This window comes from Nomascus leucogenys, chromosome 25, assembly GCF_006542625.1.
Source record: "Nomascus leucogenys isolate Asia chromosome 25, Asia_NLE_v1, whole genome shotgun sequence".
NCBI lineage: Eukaryota > Metazoa > Chordata > Mammalia > Primates > Hylobatidae > Nomascus > Nomascus leucogenys.
The window spans coordinates 16,945,063-16,961,366 of NC_044405.1; positions in this window are offsets into that span (position 1 = coordinate 16,945,063).

Here is a 16,304-nt window from a genome sequence, read left to right on the forward strand (position 1 = left end):
ACACAAGGTTCAATATTCCTGCCCCTCCACTTTGAGGTGAGAGTTGAAGCTGCCCCCTTTCCCACCTCCTCCAGCACCTGGACAAGGCATGATGCAGGGACACGCAGGGCACGTGCCTGCAGCTCCACCTGCCTCAAACCATGTGTTTACTCTCTATCCTGTAGAAGTGTCATCGCTCCCCCAGCCTAACCGAATGACATGGAAAAGGCTGGAACGTAGCCACACTGCCTCAGCAAAACAATCACTAGGCTTAGAGACGCTGCTCTCCACAGGCAGGCAAACTGGGACAGTGGAGCCACAGAAATGTGCCTCTTCTTGGGGGTAAAGTGACAACTTCAGTTTCTATCTATATAGAGTTATTTCTCTCTCTCTCTCTCTCTCTCTCTCTCTCTCTCTCTCTCTCTCTCTCTCTCTCTCCCTCCCCCTCCCACCTCTCTGCTTCTCTCCCTCTCCCTAAAGAGGCAGTAGTAGTTCAAGGCAAAGAGCCTGGTGATTAAAAAGCAGACTCTTCCCTAAATCAGACCTTTCTTCTGTCCTTTACCAGCTGTGCGACCTTGGCAAGTTAGTTAACATCTCTGTGCTTCATTGCCCTCATCTGTAAAACGAGGCTCATAGGCCGGGCACAGTGGCTTATGCCTGTAATCCCAGCACTTTGGGAGGCCGAGGTGGGCGGATCACCTGAGGTCAAGAGATCAAGACCATCTTGACTAACACGGTGAAACCCCATCTCTACTAAAAATACAAAAAACTAACCGGGCGTGGTGGCGGGTGCCTGTAGTCCCAGCTATTCGGGAGGTTGAGGCAGGAGAATGGCGTGAACCTGGGAGGCGGAGCTTGCAGTGAGCTGAGATCACGGCCACTGCACTCCAGCCTGGGCGACAGAGAGAGACTCCGTCTCAAAAAAAAAAAAAAAATTGAGGCTTATAATAATGTACTTCTGATAGGGATGTTATAGGGATGGAATGAGTTGATGCAGTAAAGAACTTAGTACCTGGCCCATGTTAGAGACACTATGGATCCCTGGCTCATCTACAAAAAGCCAGACTCACTATCAAAAGGCATACTAAGGCCAGGTGTGGTGGCCTCCCAAATCCTAGCACTTTGGGAGGCCAAGGTGGGCAGATCACTTGAGGTCAGGAGCTCGAGACCAGCCTGACCAACATAGTGAAACCTCATGTCTACAAAACATACAAAAATTAGCAGAGCATGGTGATAGACACCTGTGGTCCCAGCTACTCAGGAGGCTGAGGCAGGAGAATCGCTTGAACCTGGGAGGCAGAGGTTGAAGTGAGCCAAGATTGCACCACTGCACTCCAGCCTGAGCAACAGAGTAAGACTCAGTCTCAAAAAAGAAGAAAAAAAAAATGTGTACTAGGATTCTCTCCCTAGAGCTCCCAAAAGTCTCCTGAAATCAACCTGTCCATAATCTCATCATATTCACCCCACCCCATTCCCCAAACAAGAACAAACAAATCCCACTGATCTCTTCTTCCGTTTCCCAGGCAGGCAGTTCTTAGCCTTACCATCTAACAAGGTACTGCCCAGGCTGGAAGAATGGGAGGCAGCTTTGACTTAACCTCCCCCTTTACCTCTCATCTAATAAATGCTGAAGCAGTTTCTGGATCTCTTTTCAGAATGACTCTGGACCCCATTTCTCCACAAGCTTCTGCTGCTCCCTGAGCCTCCTTTATTTTAGATTTTAGATTTAGGACAGGATCTGTCTCTGTCACCCAGGCTGGAGTGCGGTGGCACGATCATGGCTCACTGCAGCCTTAACTTCCCAGGTTCAAGTTATCCTCCCAGCTCAACCTCCTGAGTAGCTGGGACTACAGGCAGGAGCTACCAAGCCTGGCTAATTTTTTAATTTTTTTGTAGAAAGGGAGGTCACATTAGATTCCCCAGGCTAGTCTTGAACTCCTGTGCTCAAGCAGTCCTCCCACCTCCGTCTCCCAAAGTGCTGGGATGACAGGTGTGACACACCGCGCCCCGAGCCTTCTTTAGAAGGTACAGAATGTGCACTGATTAGAGATGTGTGGTGATTTAACAAACATTTAAAACTGCCTGTTTTGTGCAATGTAACAGACTGGGGCTGAAGGAAAGGAGAAATACAGAGATTCACTGCAGACACACGCGGTGATAGAGGAGGGTCAGCAGGGAAAGCAAGAACTAACATACTGCCAGGCCAGGCAGCTCAGTGCTGCACAAGGGCTGATGTGGTGGGCGCTTTCTTCAGTTTCCCACATCAGCAATGCCCTCCCGATGATCATGCCCAACAGCGGGGTCCTTAGATGGTAAGGCTAAGAACTGCCTGCCTGGGAAACCAAAGAAGAGATCAGTGGGATTTGTTTGTTCTTGTTTGGGGAATGGGGTGGGGTGGATATGAGATGATGGACAGGTTGATTTCAGGAGACTTTTGGGGGCTCTAGGAAGAGAATCCTAGTATGCCTTTTAATTTTTTTTTTTTTTAGACTGAATCTCACTCTGTTGAGGTTTGAGTTTACTCGTTAAGTACTATATTACTTGCTGCAGGCTACCATAACAGAGTACCTTAGACCACGTGGCTTAAACAACAGACATTCACTGTCTCCCAGTTCTGGAGACTAGAAGTTCAAGATCAAGGTGCCAGCAGATTTGGTTTCTCCCAAGGCCTCTCTTCTTGGCTGGCAAGAAGAGAGGCCTTCTCGCCGTGTCCTCACGTGGCCAGGTGTCTCTCTGTGTCCACTTCCTCTTCTTATAAGGACACCAGTCAGATTGGATTAGGGCCCACCATCATGGCCTCATTTTCACTGAGTCACCACTTTAAAAGGCTTATCTCCGGCCAGCAGCGGTGGCTCACGCCTGTAATCCCAGCACTTTGGGAGGCCGAGGTGGGCGGATCACGAGGTCAGGAGATCGAGACCATCCTGGTGAAACCCCGTGTCTACTAAAAATACAAAAATAGCTGGGTGTGGTGGCGCATGCCTGTAGTCCCAGCTACTTGGGAGGCTGAGGCAGGAGAATCCCTTAAACCAGGGAGGCAAAGGTTGCAGTGAGTTAAGATTGCGCCACTGCACCCCAGCCTGGCGACAGAGCAAGACTCCATCTCAAATAAATAAATAAAAGGTTTATCTCCAAATACAGCCGTATTATGAGGAACTGGGGGTTAGGGCTTCAACGGATGAATTTTGAGGGGACACAATTCAAGCCATAACAAGTACCCAACACCCCACCCGTGTCTTCTACATGCTGTAAAGAATAAGCATGCAGTCTGGGCGTGGCGGCTCATACCTGTAATCCCAGCACTTTTGGAGGCCGAGGCGGGTGAATCCCTTGAGCCTAGGGAGTTTGAGACCAGCCTGGGCAACATGGTGAAACCCCGTTTCTACCAAAAATAGAAAAATTAGCCAGATGTGGTGGCGTGCACCTGTGGGCCCAGCTACTTGGGGGACTGAGGTGGGAGGATTGCTGGAGCCCGGAAGTTGAGGCTGCAGTGAGCTATGATAGTGCCACTGCACTCCCGTGTGGGCAACAGAGTGAGACCCTGTCTCAAAATAAATAAATAAATAAGAAGAATAGGCTGGGCATGGTGGCTCACTCCTGTAATCCGAGCACTTTGGGAGGCCGAGGTGGGTGGATCACCTGAGGTTGGGAGTTTGAGACCAGCCTGATCAACACAGAGAAACCCCATCTCTACTAAAAATACAAAATTAGCCGGGTGTGGTGGTGCATGCCTGTAATCCCAGCTACTCAGGAGGCTGAGGCAGGAGAATCACTTAAACCCGGGAGGTGGAGGTCGCAGTGAGCCAAGATGGCGCCATTGCACTCCAGCCTGGGCAACAAGAGTGAAACTACTCTGTCTAAAAAAAAAAAGAAGAAGAAGGAGGAGGAGGAGGAAAGAAGGCAGAAGAAAAAGAAGAAAGACACCACAACTGAGTATTTGGAGCTATATAGATACCCCTTCCCTTCGGGTTTCTTCCTGTTTTTTTTTAGTTGAGTAACTGCTGAACTGAATTGAATTCTTTGGTTGGTTAGCAAAGGGTCATGGAAAAAGTGTCCTCTCTTCTCAGAGGCATTTCTTTAAAAAAAAAAAAAAAGAATGGGAAAATACATTATTGAGATTTTCAAGGGTTTCATTTAAAAGCCTGTGAGTAAAGGAGAACAATGGTTATGAATATTCGTATCAAAAAAGAGAAGGGCCCAAGGCAGGGTGCAGGAGCACAGTGCCTGGAGCCTCAGGGCAGAGACCTCCTCTGCTTGGGAAAGGAGCCCTAGCCCTTTCTGACTGCCCTCCACATGCCCCGCATTAGTCCATGGCTGTGACTCCGCTACCGTCTATAGGTGCCCTTCAATAGCTACATTATTCATTCCTTTCAGCATGTAAGTTAATTTTTCCCCGTCTAAAACAAGTGCTGCTTTTATCCTCTCAAAACTCATGGTATGTAAGAAGCAACATTCCAGGCCCTGTCATTGCAAATGATCGGTCAAGCCTCAGTATTCTAACGTATAAGCTGGTAGCTGAAAAGCGTAGCAAACCACAGCTAGCCAGGCATTTTCCCCTGTATTTACTTCTCATTCCTGTGTCGTTTCTCTGGCCAGCTGATGGAAATCTAAAAGATGAGTGACTTTTCCTTATATGTTTCACGCCATTGCACTCCAGCCTGGGCAACAAGAGCGAAACTCCGTCTCAATCAATCAATCAATAGAAAAGCCTTATGGGGGACTCCCATGCCCTTACTATCTGCCTAAGTAATTTCTTCTTTTTTTTTTTTTTTTGAAATGGAGTCTCACTTTGTCACCCAGGCTGTGGTGTAATGGTGCGATCTTGGCTCATTGCAACCTCTGCCTCCTGGGTTCAAGTGATTCTCCTGCCTCAGCCTCCCGAGTAGCTGGGATTACAGGCGCCTGCCACCACACCCAACTAATTTTTGTATTTTTAGTGGAGACGGGATTTCACTATGTTGGCCAGGCTGGTCTCGAACTCCCAACCTCATGTAATCCACCCACCTCGGCCTCCCAAAGTAATTTCTTCTTAACTCCCGTATCACTAGTGTGGGAGGAGGCAAGGAACAAGACAGAGAAGGTACAGTCGGCTAGAGGTGTCATTGTTTTGTCCGCTTGGCACATATCTCCTCCCTTTCTTCTAGTATTAGGAACCCTCTTTCTCACGGAGAACCCATTAACCCATTCCCGTGTGATTTAGCTGGAGTTCTTCCAGCAGCATCATACAAGTGGGCACGTGGCCAACCCTCCCAGGCCAATCAGAGTGCATGCCATTTTCCGGGTTACTGTGATGGGTTGAGAGGTGGGCTCAAAAGCTGTGAGTCAGAACCTGGCTGGGCCAGTCAGAATTGCTCCTCCAGTTTTCCTATGGAACTCTTGGGAGAATGACATGTTCTCTAGAGCAGCAGCCATGAAGAAAGCTAAGCTGAGAGCTGTCAGAGATGATCGTGGCTTCCATGTGGAGCTATCTGGCCAGAGAATATGGCCCAAAGGAAAGCAGAGATGACAGAGAGGCAGGGGTACAGGAAAGGGGTCTAAATGGCATAATTTGGCTTCCTGAATCCAACTCTACCTGAAGCCATTCCTATTCCTTACTTATGCTGCCCAGATATGGGGAACTAATACATCTCTTTTTTTCCTTACAGTGGTTTGAATTGCATTTATATCACCAGCAAAAACAAACAAACAAAAAAAAACCCAAAAAACAAACAAACAAAAAAACACCTTGACAAAGATGGAAAGTAAAGGAGAAAGATGGAGACTGGGTTGGACAGGATGGGCGGTCTCTGAGGGCTCTAAAAGCCAGGCAGAGAAGCTTGCCTTATTATGATACATAAATCCTTTCTGGAAAGAGGTGAGAAATGCTGTTATCCACCTTTAGCTCTGATTCTTCCCTTGATGTGCTGAGGGGCACTAAGAAGACTCTTTCCTTTAACTGTAAGAAGAGGGTAACAGCCACATTTCACTCCAAACCATTAATTTAATAAGTTTAGACAGAAGAGATTATTAGCCTCAGAAGGTGTTGCTTTCATTATCGTTGAAATGTGCTTTTTCTGCTTTCTACTATGTTCTATTCTTCCCTCCCTGAATGCCCACATGCAAATTAGGGAATGTTGCAATGCCCAGAGCAGAGTTATAACATCCAGCCGTATTACAACAGCAGTTTTATGTAAATGGCCATCCTCTAAACTGTGGACATTTGATAAAGTATGCGGGCTCTTCTCATAATTAAAAGCCCAAAAGGGAACCAAGGAAACACAGAGAACATTATTCTAGTGACTTATAAAACTGGGCTGGAGAAAATCTCCTATGTCTAGAGGTGGAAGAGAAAGGATAAAAAGAAAGAAGGAGTAGAATAGAAAATGCAAATGAGAAAAAGAGATGGCGGTGGAAAGAAGGGCTGCAGTAGAAGACAGGAGAGAATAGAGCAAGCATAGGCAGAAGCAGGAAGCCAAGTCTGAAAAGGAGGAGAGAACTAGGGAGTGTTTAGATCACGACTCCTCTTGACTGGGCACGGTGGCTCACACCTGTAATCCCAGCACTTTGGGAGGCCAAGGCGGGTGGATCACCTGAGGTCAGGAGTTCGAGACTAGCCTGGCCAACAGGGTGAAACCCCATCTCTACTAAAAATACAAAGATTAGCTGGGCATGGTAGCGCACACCTGTAGTGCCAGCTACTTGGGGAGGCTGAGGCAGGAGAATTGCTTGAACCCGGGAGGCAGAGGTTGCAGTGAGCCAAGATCGTATCACTGCACTCCAGCCTGGGCAACAGACGGAGACTCCATCTCAGAAAAAAAAAAAAAAAAAAGCCAGGCAAGGTGGCTCACGCCTGTAATCCCAGCACTTTGGGAGGCCAAGGTGTGCGGATCACTGGGTCAGGAGTTCAAGACCAGCCTGGCCAACATGGTGAAACCCCGTCTCTACTAAAAATACAAAAATTAGCCAGGTGTGGTGCCAGATGCTGGTAATCCCAGCTACTCGGGAGGCTGAGGCAGGAGAATCGCTTGAACCCAGGAGGCGGAGGTTGCAGTGAGTCAAGATCACGCCATTGCACTCCAGCCTGGGCAACAAGAGTGCAACTCCGTCTCAAGACCCTTCTCTTCTCTGGACCTCCATTTCCTCCTCTGGGGCATCCATAGGCAGGGCCAGCTACATAATTTGCAGGGCCCAATACAAAATCAAAATGTGGAGCCCTTTGTTCAAAATGTATTCAACATTTGGAGGCAGCAGCAGCACAGCATTAAACCAACTGTGGGGCCCTGTGCGACTGTGAAGGTCACATGCCCATGAAGCCGGCTCTAATAAATTAGATCGGGATTTTCAGAAGGTGTTTTATAAACTCCAGATATTCCAAAAACAAAAGATTCCTTAATCTCATCTCTAAGAAGTGGGGCACATTTCCCCATCCCTTCGTTGAAGATTCAAAATGCACATGAACTGTGCCAGAGAGCCCTGTTGAAAGCAAGAAACGTATGTGCCTTCATTTCAACCAGTTTCTCAAACGTATTTGACCATAGCAACATTTTTTCCCCAATTCTCCATATTAATACCCCATATAACCCATTTTGCAAAATGCTTGAAGTCGATGGTCTTGAGGTCCCTGGAGCTAGAAGAGGCATTAGCAGCCACCCACAGCAGCCCCTCCTGCCCTGAGATTGGATGCTCACAAATCTGCTCTTCTTGGCCTTGATGATGACAGTGATGTCTTTTCTTCCAGATTTGATGAGTGTGGGGCATGGGAGGAGATTACTGGGGTTGCAAAACCTGCAGCAGGTTCTCAAAGATAACTTATCACCTCCCCTAAATGCCCCCCACTCAGGCACCATGAAAGCCTTTGTTTCATTACACTCAAAATGTTACCTCTTCACGGCCGGGCACAGTGGCTCACTTTGGAAGGCTGAGATGGGTGGATCATGAGGTCAAGAGATTGAGACCATCCTGACCAACATAGTGAAACCCTGTCTCTACTAAAAATACAAAAAAAGTTAGCTGGGCGTGGTGGTGCATGCCTGTAGTCCCGGCTACTCAGGAGGCTGAGGCAGGAGAATCACTTAAACCCGGGAGGCGGAGGTTGCAGTGAGCCGAGATTGCGCCACTGCACTCCAGCCTGGGTGACAGAGCTAGACTCCATCTCAAAAAAAAAAAAAGTTACCACTTCACTAATTTCTAATCTCCCCAGAAAATTTGTAAGGGGGTTTTGATACCATATGTAGGACAGGGAGTCCTTGGTTATTATGAATAAATACAATGTTTATAGAACTCTTGCATCTCAGATCATTGTATTCAATTCAAAGTGTGTAATTTTATTTGGGGAGGATTTATGCTGAGAACTATCAGTATCCCAGCGCCCTTGATCAGGAACCCAGGAACTCCTAAAGTGTAGACCATTATCCCCTACAGAGATTAGTTAACTTTCAATCTGGGTAAGAAGAATAAAGTTTCTTTGCAAAAGAAAGCCCAAATGCCATCTTTTTCCTTCTCCATAAACACTAGGATAAGAAGAGACTTATAAGTAGAAGCTCGAGGTTGAATCTCATCTCTATCTTTGTTGCACTGAACTAATCACTACATCCTCCTCTCTGCCTTTGTTTTCTCATCTGTAAAGTGGGAATAATAATAATAGCAAAGATTCTTCTAGCAATAAGATAAATGCATGAGAAAGCTGTCTAAAAATTGAACTGTAGCAAGCGTTGCTAAAGCACTTCTTACCAATTACAAATGTCTAGAGCCAAATCTCCACAGTACGGCATGGACAGATGATTTTAAAATCAGAAAGAAAAAAACAGTTATAAAAATACTTAGTGAGATTCGGCCGGGCATGGTGGCTCACACCTGTAATCCCAGCACTTTGGGAGACCAAGGCGGGCAGATCACGAGGTCAGGAGATCCAGACCATCCTGGCCAACATGGTGAAACCCTGTCTCTACTAAAAATGCAAAAATTAGCCAGGTGTGGTGGCGGATGCCTGTAATCCCAGCTACTCGGGAGGCTGAGGCAGGAGAATCACTTGAACCCAGAGGCGGAGGTTGCAGTGAGCTGAGATCGCGCCACTGCACTCCAGCCTGGGTGACAGAGCGAGAATCCGTCTCAAAAATAAATAAAAATAAATACTTAGTGAGAGTCTCCCTCACTGGTCACTTTGCTTAGGGGTTCAAATATAACCCAAAGCTATGGAATATGCTTACCTGGGAGATTCTTAAAGCTCCTATACATGAATCTTTTTGAAACATATCAAGGGTCCTTAGAAATGTGATCTGGTGTGACTCTCAGAGCACTCTGATGACACCTGCTGGCTAGGCATGGTGTGACAAGTGTGTTCTAGTCTAGACAGACGGAGATGGTCTGGAACCTGAGTAGAGCACCTGGGAAGCTGAGGCTGGAGAGAAATCCTGACCTTAAATCTTGCTGCGCAAGTGTGGTCCTAGGGCCTGCAGTATCAGGATCACTAGGAGCTTGTAAATGTGGGATCAGACTCTACATTTTTCTTTTAGAGACCGGGTCTCGCTATGTTGCCCAAGCTGGTCTCAAACGCCTAAGGTCAAGCAATCCTCCCGCCTCAGCCTCCTGAGTTGCTGGGATTACAGGCACTGGCTCAGACTCTACATTTTCATGAGATCCTCCAAGTGATTCGTGTGTGCTTTAGAGTGAAAGAAACATGTTCTAGGGTTCTAGAGGACTTAATCTAGCGATTAAGCGTCAAAAGGGGACTCTAAGGAGGAAGCTACGTTAAAGAAAAAAATTTTTTTTTCTTTTTTTGAGACACGAATCTCACTCTGTCACCCAGACTGTAGTGTTATTGTGCCATCCCAGTTCACTACAACCTCCGCCTCCCAGGCTCAAGCGATCTGCCCACCTCAGCCTCCCGAGTAGCTGGGACCACAGGCACGAGCCACCATACCTGGCTAATTTTTGTATTTTTTGCAGAGACAAGGTTTCACCATGTTACCCAGACTGGTCTTGAACTCCTGAGCTCAAGCAATCCACCCACCTCAGCCTCCCGAAGTGCTGGGATTACAGGCATGAGCCACTGTGCCTGGCTGAAAAAAAGAATTTTAGCTGCACATAGGGCTAGCAACTCACAGAAAGCTTGGCACTTCTGCTGTTTCTGGTCCAAGCCTTTCGTTACGCCAGTGCATAAACAGGCCCATCGCCCCACAACAGTTTTTCTTATTTCATTTTTATCCTGTTTTCTACTTATTCTATTGAACACATTTTTCCTCCCAGAGGAATATTCCTACGATTCTATAACGAAATGATAGGAAAACAGGATTCCCATTACAGAAAATTTGCTTTAAGATCGTATTTTTCAAAATACAAAGGTTTCTTAGAAGTGTTTTTGTGCTTTTTTTTTTAATGTTCTGTGTACTGGTCATAACTACAAATAACAAATAACAATAATAGCACGGCCAGGCGCGGTGGCTCACTCCTGTAATCCCAACACTTTGGGAGGCCGAGGCAGGTGGATCATGAAGTCAGGAGTTCAAGACCAGCCTGGCCAACAGTGAAACCCCGTCTCTACTAAAAATACAAAAATTAGCCGGGCATGGAGGCATGCACCTGTAGTCCCAACTACTCAGGAGGCTGAGGCAAGAGAATCACTTGAACCCGGGAGGTGGAGGTTGCAGTGAGCTGAACTTGCACCACTGTACTCCTGTCTGGGCCACAGAGCGAGAATCCATCTCAATAATAACAATAATAATAATAACAGCACAAGGGAAGCAAGACTGGTGCTCTCCCCACAAACACCTGATACATTCATTTCTGTTGCCTTGTTTGTAAATAGAAATAGATTCTAGGTAATATAAGCAAAAAAGAAATAAACAAAGGAAATGTATTCGATGGATATGGTGGTAGCTTATAGAAAAACAGTACAAGCTGAACAATGACATCTCACAAAGGACAGGAAACAGGGTACTAGGTGTCCAGGAAGCTGGTGTTTCCAGGGCAACACCTTTGGGACAATTGTTTTCAGCCCTGCCTGTGTCACTGATCAGTATACAAATTCTGGGGATAGAGAGTCTGTTAGGCCTCGCTTGGTTCATGTCCAGCCTTTGGATAAAGAAGGGCAGGACATTCTGATTTCAGGACTCCCCAAAAGTGTATGCGGAGAAAGGCAGGGTTGAGCATCCATTCTGGTTGGTTGAATGTGGTCATGCCCAAGTCATTCCAGTTATTGCAGATTTTGACTATCACCCTGAGAGAGGGGTAAATCCCCAGAGGAAAATTGAGGTTTTCAACGGGGTGTGGTGGCTCACGACTGTAATCCGAGCATTTTGGGAGACTGAGGCGGGCAGATCATCTAAGGTCAGGAGTTTGAGACCAGCCTGGCCAACATGGTGAAGCACTGTCTCTACTACAAAATACAAAAATTAGCCAGATGCAGTGGTGGGCACCTGTAATCCCAGCTACTTGGGAGGCTGAGGCAGGAGAATCGCTTGAGCCTGGGAGGCGGAGGTTGCAGTGAGCCAAGATCATGCCACTGCACTCCAGCCTGGGCGACAGAGTGAAACTCTATTTAAAAAAAAAAAAAGAAAAAGAAAATTGAGGTTTTCAAGCTGAAAAGAAGAAAAGGTTAACAGGCAGGTGAAACCATGCCTCTCTATTGTGAGATAGGTATCCCCCATACTATTGATTGATAAGAATATTTATAGCCTATTTACTCTAAAACCCATTATTATTATTCCAAACCCATTGATTATTATTATTCCAAAACATATCTATGTTTAACTGTTTAAGCACATTATTGGAACATTCAGTGAGAGCTTGATGATCTTTGATTCTTCAAGGCAAATCAACTTTCTACCACGTCATTGGAATAAAACAGAAATTAAACAGTTGAAAGGGCCTCTACTCTCCCAAGACCTCTGGTGTCCACCCCCATCTAATATTCTTATGTATTCATAGGCGATGTTAAATAAATGACAAGAGTCTCCTATTTCTTTTTTAAATAAGAAGAAAGACTGCGTAGCTATGAAAAATACACTCTGTCACCAGAGCCACGCAAGAGATCTTTAGAGGAATAAATAGCTGCAGTCTCATAGCAACATTCAGTTGAACAATGCTGAGAGCTGAAAGATGTTCTTCGGTTAGAAATTCATGCCTATAAAAGAATACCATCCACGAAGTTCCTCACTGTTAATTACAGATAGTAAAGCCAGTCTACAGGCAATGGAAATGAAGGTCCATCATGCAGCCGGCTTCTTGGGAAGGACTGACCAATATCCTCAGAAAGCTAAAATGAATGAATATGCTTTTTTTTTTTTGAGACAAGGTCTCTCTCTGTCCCCCAGGCTGGAGTGAAGTGGCACGATCTCGGCTCCCTGCAACCTCCGCCTCCTAGGTTTCAGCAATTCTCCTGCCTCAGCCTCCCAAGTAGCTGGGATTACAGGTGCCCGCCACCACATCTGGCTAATTTTTGTTTTTTTAGTAGAGAGGGGTTTCACCATGTTGGCCAGGCTGGTCTCGAACTCCTGACCTCAGGTGATGCACCCATGTCGGCCTCCCAAAGTGCTGGGATTACAGGCGTGAGCCACTGCGCCCAGCCAAATCTGCATATTATAGAGAGGTCTCAGTAACCAGACCCGTAACCTCACAGAGGCTTCTTAAGTGTTTTCTTTTATATTCTGTGCACTGGTCACACCTACAAATAACAAATAATAATGATAACAGCACAAGGGAAACAAGGATAGTGTCCCTCTCCTACTTGCTACAGACCTACCTCCACAAATAGAGCTGATACATTTGTGGAGCCTATTTGAAGGCTTACTTCTCTGCTTAAAAACTGTTCTATAAAGTAAAATAATAGATTTTTGTACTCTCTGAGGTATCCGGCATCCATGTCCCAAGTAGTTAGTAAATGCACGTTTCTTTTTTTTTTTTTTTTTTTCTTGAGACAGAGTTTCGCTCTTGTTGCCCAGGCTGGAGTGCAATGGTGCCTTCTCTGCTCACTGCAACCCCCGCCTCCCAGGTTCAAATGACTCTCCTGCCTCAGCCTCTCAAGTAGCTGGGGATTACAGGTGCCCAGCACCATGCCCGACTCATTTTTGTATATTTAGTAGAGACAGGGTTTCCCTTCATTGGTCAGGCTGGTCTCAAACTCTTGACCTCAGATGATCCACCACCTCGGCCTCCCAAAGAGCTGGGATTATAGTGTGAGCCGTCAAGTCCGGACTATCCTCATATGTTTTAATTAGAGGCTAATGTTTTCCCCCAGATTCTGGAGACACATTGACCCTCTAGGAAGTGGTGGCAGGTATATAGCCATGGTTACCTGACTGAGACAGCTCAGGGCAGAGCAATGGAACTGGAGTCCCCTCCTGGCTTTGTCATCTTATTCCAGAGTGGGTTAGCCCAGGAACCTGACTTCACTGCACCTCAGTTTCCCCATTTAGACAATTAAGTGGCAGATTTCTGCTCACTCCTAATGCAGCTCTAAAAGCTTGCCTTTCTAGTTATCTTTTAGGGGTAGAAAAGAGAGTCAGAAGAGGCCGGACACAGTGACTCATGCCTGTAATCCCAGCGCTTTGGGAGGCTGAGGTGGGCGGATCACTTGAGGTCAGGAATTTAGGACCAGCCTGACCAACATGGTAAAACCCCATCTCTACTAAAAATGCAAAAAAAAAAAAAAAAAAAAAAAAAAAAAAAAAATTAGCTGGGTGCGTGCCTGTAATCCCAGCTACTTGGGAGGCTGAGGCAGGAGACTCACTTGAACCCAGGAGGCAGAAGTTGCAGTAAGCTGAGATTGCATCACTGCACTCCAGCCTGGGCAACAAAGCAAGTCTCCATCCTAAAAAAAAAAAGGGGGAGGTGGGGAGGGGGAGTCAAAAGAAATGAACAGAAAGCCACCTCTCCCACTTTAAATATATCCGGGCCCTCTCAAAAAAAACCTCACATTTGAAACTTTCCTTTAGGTTCCCCATCTCTGGCCCATGGACTTTGGGGGAGCAGGTCCAGGAAATAAGTCCTTGAATTGGAAGCCAGAAGTATAAGAAAAATGGATCCAGGAGTTTATCCTTTAAATACCAAATCCTTGATTCGGCCTCCTTCCACCAACTGTTCTTTCTTTATCTGAACAGAACAGCAGTGGTCGGTACCAAAAGGCACCGTCCACCGTGCTGGTCTATTTCTGTCCTGCATTGTCATTCTGAATGCTGAGATGATGGCTTATCAGGACCTTGGAGAGATCAACGCTATCCTGAGAGATTGAATCAAGGTATTGGAAAATGCCTGCCAAGATTGAATTAAGATTGGTAAATACCTTGGTAGGCTAGAACAATGGATGAAATCTAACGATTGAAATTTAATCGGAAAAAAAGAAATTTAATAAATATAAATGTACATTCTGGTCCACAGAATACCAAGTGCATAAAAATAACTGATACTATGGAAAGAGGTCGGTCTAGAATGTTCAGGTTACTACCATCTCAATCTGTGCCAATAGGATGACTTGACGCCCCAACTCAACCCAAACGTAGCATAGTGTGGGCTTTGATGAACAAAGCTGATCCAAGCAAGAGAAGAAAAATATCCCCCTGTCCTTTGCTCAGGCCACATCTATGTCATTAGCATGACTTGAGTGTCAGGAAGGAAAAGCCAGATAGATAGACTCCAATCAGGTGAGTGGTGGCCCTGCTGAATGGAGAGACCATGAAAAGTATCCAAAATTCAGCCAAGGCCTGAAAAGGTGAATGAAGGCAGCAGCAAGCTTAATGCAGAATCTCGGCCACCGAAATCAGGTGCTAAAATTAAAAGGGGTTGAGAAATAATCACATAGGAATGTGAAAGAGTTGATGGGATGGAAGTGCCAGATGGCAGGACATTAAGGTATCTTAAAAGAGCTAGAAGAAAGACAAGGCCGGGTGCGGCGGCTCACGCCTGTAATCCCAGCACTTTGGGAGGCCGAGACGGGCGGATCACCTGAGGTCAAGAGATCCAGACCATTTTGGCTAACAAGGTGAAACCCCGTCTCTACTAAAAATACAAAAAACTAGCCAGGCGTGGTGGCGGGCGCCTGTAGTCCCAGCTACTTGGGAGGCTGAGGCAGGAGAATGGCGGGAACCCGGGAGGCGGAGCTTGCAGTGAGCCGAGATCGCGCCACTACAGTCCAGCCTGGGCGACAGAGCGAGCCTTGTCTGAGCGAGACTCGTCTAAAAAAAAAAGAAAAAATAGAAGGTGGGGCCTTTTGGGAGAAGTAGTCGGAATCAAAATGGACTCGCTAGTGTTAAAAAAACTAAACGAACAAACCAACAGACAAAACCCCTGGCACATAGAGCCGAGGAAGACCATGAAGAGAGGATTCTCTTGCTTGTATGCCTAGTAACGAAACTATCACAAAGACTGCAAAACTCACAACCTAGCACAATGGCCATGATACGCTCACACAACAGAATACTTTTGTGACTGGGGGCGGTGGCTCACACCTGTAATCCTAGCATTTTGGGACGCCAAGGCAAGAGGATCGCTTGAGCCCAGGAGTTTGATACCAGCCTGGGCAACATAGGGAGACTCCGTCTCTACAAAAAACACAAAAACAGAAAACTTTTGTGAGGACATCTACTTAGCAACTGTCTGTCCAACCTTGTACTGGCATCACCTTTGTTACCGATCTTTGCAGCCAAGAATAATTATTTCAAAACAATTATGTAATCCTCTTCACTTTTTCCTTTAAAAACCTTTGTTTTATTTTACCTCCCTGAACACATACCTAGTTTACTATGGCATTCATATGCCCATTGCAATGCTCTTTTCCCAAGTAAACATCATTTTCTTTTGGAGAGCCTCTGTTTATTTAGGTTCACAGTCATAGGAGTGGGGCCCTTATGAATGGGACTAGTGCCCTATAAAACTGATTTATGCGCTGGGCATGGTGGCTCACGCCTGTAATCCCAGCACTTTGGGAGGCCAAGGCGGGTGGATTACCTGAGGTCAAGAGTTCAAGACCAGCCTGGCCAACATAGTGACACTCCCATCTCTACTAAAAATACAAAAATTAGCTGGGCATGGTGGCATACCCTTGTAATCCCAGCTACTTGGGAGGCTGAGGCAGGAGAATTGCTTGAGCCCACGAGGCAGAGGTTGCAGTGAGCCAAGATCGTGCCACTGCACTCCAGCCTGGCCGACAGAGCAAGACTCTGTCTCAAAAAAACAACAACAACAACAACAAAAAAACTGATTTATGGTAATGGAAATCAGAATGGGCTGGGCATGGTGGCTCATGACTGTAATGCCAACACTTTAGGAGTCCAAAGTGGGAGCATCACTTGTGCCCAGGAGTCTGAGATCAGCGTGGGCGACATCCCTATAAAAATAAAAATAAAACATCTCTA